This window comes from Nannospalax galili, unplaced genomic scaffold (genome assembly GCF_000622305.1).
Source record: "Nannospalax galili isolate Female #2095 unplaced genomic scaffold, S.galili_v1.0 scaffold384, whole genome shotgun sequence".
Taxonomy (NCBI): Eukaryota; Metazoa; Chordata; class Mammalia; order Rodentia; family Spalacidae; genus Nannospalax; species Nannospalax galili.
The window spans coordinates 1726205-1732767 of record NW_008352648.1 but is presented as its reverse complement, the minus strand read 5'-3'; positions in this window follow the sequence as shown (position 1 = coordinate 1732767).

Genomic DNA, 6563 nt, shown 5'->3' with positions numbered 1-6563 from the left:
TATATATTAGTAGTAGTATAATTTGGGGGATTAAAATCTAAATGATGTGGAGAAAGATCTAGAAATGAGGAAAGAAAGCTAAATATTATGTGAGTTGACAAGGTTTTTCAACCTGCTTCTCTCAGGGGGTATTAACCAAACAAATGATGGTTAGTTTCATGAAAGCAGAGCGGTGTTTTGAGTAAATACACAGTGAGTCAGCCTTCACTGTGTGCCAAGGTAGGAGGTGTCTGGATGACGCCTGGGGTATGCACCCTGTCACAAATGAGGCTCCTGCTCTGTGATTCAGGGCAGAAAGACTAAGGCACAAATACTTCATTAGACAAACGTGGAAATTGCTGTGCTGTAATCTATAAAAGCAGAAAAGCACACAAAAATAATAGCAGGTAATTGTGCCAGAAATCACATATGTACTTAAACATGAATAATTGCTGATCTTCACAACAAGCCTTTGGTGGCAGTGTAAATCATTCTAACTTTAAATATCACTAGCTAGCACTTTAAAGACATTAAGGAGATAGTTGGACTCAGGCTGGCTGATGCCACGGTCCTTGCTTTCTCTGTCTCACTTTTTTTTTTAATATCTTATTTTTATTATGTGTATGAGTGTATTGCCTGCATGTAAGTGCACTACATACATGCACTGCCCATGGAGGTCAGAAGAGGGTATTGGATCCCCTGGAATTGAAGTTATAGTTGTTAGCCTCCATGTGGGTCTGGGAACTGAATCCAGGTCCTCTGCAAGAGCAGTCAGTGCTCTTACCTGCTGAGCCATCTCTCTAGCTCCTGTCTCACTAAATTTGACTGTAGTGAATAACACTTTACGGAGAAGGTGACATTTCAACTTGAGCTTGAAAGATGGTTTTGGAGGCAGAACTGGGGATCAGCAACAGAGGAATGTGGTAAGCTAAAAAGCAGTGTTGGCCCAATGCAGAGGTGTGTGAGACTGGCAGAAAGACCAGAGGCTAGTACCACTAAAAGACTTGTGAGATGCACAGATGGGATGGTGATGGGTAACATGGTATCAGATCTTGAGTTGGAGACTGAGGAGAGAGTGGTGAGGACTCAGGGTAGCAAGCGCATAGACGCTATGTGGAGAAGCTCAAAGTCTAAAACTCCAGTAACCGTGGCTGCTCTTTGTACACAGCATGCTTCACCAATGTTATTTTATGTATTTAGATAATTTTAATTATGTATTTAGATAACTATTTTTGTGACCTCCAAAAATATACTTTTGTGTGTGTGCACGTGTGTTCATGCGTATACATTCATCTGTGTGCAGGCAATGCGTTGAATGTCTTTTTCTCCTCAATTCTTTTGAATTTCTGCTAGTCTGGTTGGCCAGCAGGCCCCAAGGATGATCCTCCTGTAGTGTGTCCATCCATGCTCCCCACCCTGAGCTGGGAACACAAGCACATGACACTGTGCCTGGCCATTGTGTAAATGCTGGCTATCCAAACTCAGGCCCTCATGCTTGCATAGCAAGTACTTTAATTGGGCTGTCTCCCCAGCTCCCCCAAATATAATTTTGATAATTTACATGAATTTTACGTGAACGTGATACTTCACGGGTTGTTTCACTGAAGTCTTCTCTGTCATTTAAAAATTCAGAGAAATGCAAAATCAGGTTGGAAAGATAGTTCAGCGGTTAAGAGCACTGCTGCCTTTGCAGAGGACTGGTTTTTGGTTTCCAGCACCCACAAGGTGGCTCACAACTGTAGATAACTCCAGTTGCAGGGAATCCAATGTCCTCTTCTTAGTGCACTTACACACATGCAGGCAAGACACTCATACACATAAAATAAAAATAAATATAAAAAAGTGAAAAATCAAAAAAACAAACAAACAAACAAACAAAAACTGAAGCAAACCAAACCTTCCTCTATACTTCAAAACTAGTGAGCCTAGCCCTCAGGCTGAGTTTTCAAATTCTGCAAAGCAATATTGTCTCCATGAACCTGGAGCTCAAAGCTGGAGGCAAAGAGATCAATTCAGGGCCTTTAGGAGGTTGAGAGATGGATCTAAGAGACTCACAGTGTGGCCAATTAAAACTGAAAAATTGAAAGAATCTCATGGAAATTACTAAACGGAGAGATTTTCAGTCTGGCTGTGTCCCTTGCTTAGTTGCCACTTGCCATGGGCGGGCCGGGGGGAGGGACACATTCACTAGGTCTTATTTGTAGGTCTGCTTTTGAAGCTTCTGAAATTTAAATGGATGGAGCCACTGTCTGTGTTTCTTGTGATTTAACTGCCACAGCCCTGCTGTCTGCCAGGGCTGCCGGAGGGGGAGGGCCTGGAGGAGAGAGGATGCTTAAATAAAAACAGTCCTATTTTTGGCATGCTTTAATGACAATCCTGTCTAAGAAATATTCTTCCTGTGATGCCTTTTCTGTTCAGCATCATTGAAAGTGTTTTTAATTTCAAAGAGAGGCTATGGCATGGGATGCTCATCAATGAACTTCTGGCATGCTTTTCTATGAATGTGGCTTGTTTTTAGACTTTAGTGACAAAGATGAGTTCTTCAGCCCAGCCAATGTTACCATTCATGCCTGCCTAGTAAAGGAAGAAAGAAATGCCTTAGGAAGCTCTCCCTGATGTTGCAGGGCAGGAGGAGGATCTATTTTCAGTCTTTGGGATAGTTCATTGTCTGCAGGCCTTCCCTGTGAGTCACAGGACAGAAATCTGAGGCAGAAAGGCACAGGCATCTAGACGGAAGAGTCAATGTGGGCTGCAATGCTGGGGTCCCTATTTGTATTTTCCTTGCTTGTGGGTTCCTGACCACTTCCTGCCTTGTGCGATGGGATGCAGCCTGCCACGCCTGCCTTCTGTTTCTGTGAATTCCTGCAGTTGAACATTGTCAGGATTTAGGGTGGGGTGAGCCTGGGGTCATTCTTGTCCCATTAAAGGTCTGTTTTATTAAAAGCCTGCTTGTCCCTTGCCTGTTTACTGCAGCCTAAGACAACACTTCCTTTATCTCTTTCCAGCTTTGTCCCAAAGAATCAGGGACACTTGCTGTGGTTGGGATCCCAGTTTCTTTCTCTAGGATGAACTTGTGGAGCTCAAAGTGAGAATGCACAGGAGCATGGCACGTAGGATTAAATTTCGTGTTACCTGTTCTCCCAACGTTAAAACAGTGATGATGAAGATACTTCAACTCACCCCATTGAGCAGTTTCTTCCATGTCATTTGGATGAGGAGCTGTTCTGTGTTATTCACACGCTACCTCCCTTCTGGTGACCACTAGACTTGTATTAAAGCTGACAGACTCAAACTAAACCTTCCCTCTTTATAAGCTGATGGTCTCTGGTATTTTGCCACCATGATGATAAAGCTGACTAGCACATTCCTGAAAACTGTATCTTGCTTTTACTTAGAGTAAGTCAATCTCAGTTCTAAATAAGAGACAAAAGGCAAAAATTGTGCACATGGAGAAATGTTTCCCTGGGAAATGAAGTGGGGGAAATTGGCAATGGGAGCTATGATTTTTAGCTGAAGTCTTACCACGATCTCACTCATTTATATGGTCCTGATAGTAACTAAACTAAAACGCTGAGTCACCCATAAGGAAGACCCCCCCCACCCCCAGCTTCCTAGGCATGTGGTCTGTTACAATTACAACAAGCTCTGCGCTTATAGGCCATGTCAACTCTAATAGTCCACTGTCACTACTTAAAATTTCTTAATGCTTTTAAAACAAAAGATCTACTTTTTTTTTTCTGTCCTAGGCTCTGCAAATTATGTAGCCAGTCCCTTGAGTACTCCTAAGACAATCAGTGGTGAAAATCATTCATTGTTCAGGTCCCCCAGGTGGCATTCCAACTCTCACAGGATTAAAGGAAGCATGAGGCAGTGACCAGGACATAAGCTTCCTGAATTCCAAGTTCTCACTGGCCCTCGAAGAGCAGGGCATATGGATTCCATGGAAAGGCAAGACCTGTGTAGCCTTGAACATGACCACTCACTAGGTGCTGGAAAGCTCAGAGGTGACTGGAGGTGGTAGATATGGTTGTGTGTGGGCAAGGAGGATGTGTTCTAAGACTTGCAAATATGTTCTTGAAGAGGTAAGTGGAGAGTTAGGCTGTAGAAGAGAAGGGCAAACACTAGTTGGCACTGACAGAATTCCAAAAGTGGATCTGGAGATCACAAGAAAGAAAACATGGTGGGGCAGGGGGTAGAGTAGATGAGAGCTGGTGTGGGCTAGAGACCAGGGTGACTGAAGGCAGAGGAAAGAGAGCACAACTTGGGAAACAGAGGCTGCAAGGCAAAGAACACAGTCGGAATGAATCCTAGGAGCAGCCGGCACACATCTGATGGTTTCTACCTCTCTGCCTGGTAAGATGCAGAACCGTGGAAACTTGAGGCAGAATGACAGTATGAAGGGAAGCTTTTGAAATTGAGACTTGGAACACCTGCAGCAGAAACACCCTGTGGGATTCATCATGTGTTTACTGGACCCTTTCCTGGAGCTCCCCTGTCAGAATCCCATAGGGCCCTGGAGTGGTAGGGCCGACATCAGCACCTTGAACTAGGGTTCTTAAGCAACCCCAGTGCTATCAGACATTTGAAAATCAGGAAGGCAAAAAATACACCATGAGTTTTAGGGGCAGTGAAGGTACATTTTGGAGACCTTACCATGTGGTACCGTGGGGTGAAGACGTAAGGATTACAGGCACAAATAGCCTGGGCTCTCTACTGTGGATGCTGAACTGGTCTGAGATGTGTACAATGCAATCTGTCACAAAAGCAAGTTCTAACTTTTCAAGTTCCCAAAGAAGCCTCCTGTCAGTCAATTCCCTGCCATACCTTACCTTGCTGAGAGCAATTACCAGGACAGAAAAGGAAAGAATCTCCAGGGAGGAATATGCCCCTTGCTATAGCTTGTATCTGGAATGTCCTCTGACAATCTATGTATTGAATTGTTGCTTCTAGAACATGGCACTACTGAAAGACTGGAATCTCTAAGAAGTGAGGCCTACTGGGGGGCCATTAGATTGCTGGGGTTGTACCCCTAGAGGGGATATTAGGACACCAGTTCCTTCCTCTTAGTATAAAAAGGAAGACCCCATGAGATGGCCTTGCAGAATGTGCCCAGCTCTTGGCTCATCTCCCAAGTCAAACATCACTTCTTTCTTCATCAGCCCTAACCTCCCATTCAAACTGTTCTCTGTTGTTCTGGGTCCAGCCTTTCAATCCTAAATAAACTTAATCTGTTGTTAGCATACATACTTTGCCAATGTGAATTAGATGATAGGATGCATACTTTATTCTAGTATCTAGTATCTAGTATTCAGTCTCTCTAGCTTGCCACTTTGTTTCTTTTCAGTTTCTCCGTTAAAGCCTTGTTAATTCTGGATTGATATCTCACCACTGGATGATCCTTTCAGACAGAGGAGCTTCACCCCTCAGCTGCCTGCCTGCCACAGAATCTCTCAAGCACCAATCATCTCATCATTTCTGAACCTTTTAAACAACAGTTCTCAGACTTGACTGTGAAGACACATCTCCTGGGAATGTACATTCTGGCTTTGTGCCAGTGAAATGGATCTGAGAACCTGCTTATCTAATAAGCCCTTGGTGATGCCAATGCTGGTGGTCTGTGGAATAAGTGGCCACGTTTTATGAATGAACAGATCATCTTTTCAATATCCAGCTCTATCCATCCCACCTTTTTTTTCAGTTTATATGTGTGTTTATGCACACTCACGTAGGTGCCTGTGGAGGCCAAGATCCCCTAGAGCTGGAGTAACAGGCAATTGTGAACACCCCATGTGGGTGCTGGGAATCGGTCTTCTGTAAGAGCAGCGAGTGCTATTAACCGCTGTGCCATCTCTCCAGCCCTCACTCTGGTTTCAAAGAGTCTCAGTCTCATCGTTTGCCTTTCAAAATAGGAACAGAAGAGATGGTCTGCTCTTAGTATTGTTTGCTGGCTTCTAGTCAGATTGACCTCTCTAAATCAAATTCAAAATGGTGGATTGCTGAGATGGGGCACTGTGATCCTTCTACCTTGGTTTCCAAGATTTTCTTTGTATTTTTTTTCTTAGGACATGACTGAAACCATCTAATACATAAGGCACATTATGCTATCTGAAGAGATAATGGTGAAGTGTGCAAAGCAGATGGTAAGCAACTTCTCCTAACACTGGAGAAACAAGGCAGAGATTTCTGAAGGTTGCGGTGAGAGGCCTCCTTCCCCATACTCCATTTGACCAATGGAACCCATGTGCCCAGCTCTCCTGCCCAAATCCCCAACTTCCCCTAATGTCAGCCATTGGTGGGTCAAAAGGAACCAAGACTCCCTGACTGAAAAATATATTTTCCATTTGAATAAAGGATTCAAAAGCATTTATTGCTTATAACATTTACATTTTAAATGCAAATTTCTTTATTTTTACACTAAGTGGGTGAATTAGCTCTCTAAAAATAAAGCTTCAGAATTATACAAACGTTTTACATTAGTGATAGTTGAGGATGAGGAAAGTGATTATTATTAACCATGTACCCTATGCCTTTGGGCTATGCCTTGGGTCCTACCCCCCCACTCCCCCACTCTCCCACCCCCCACT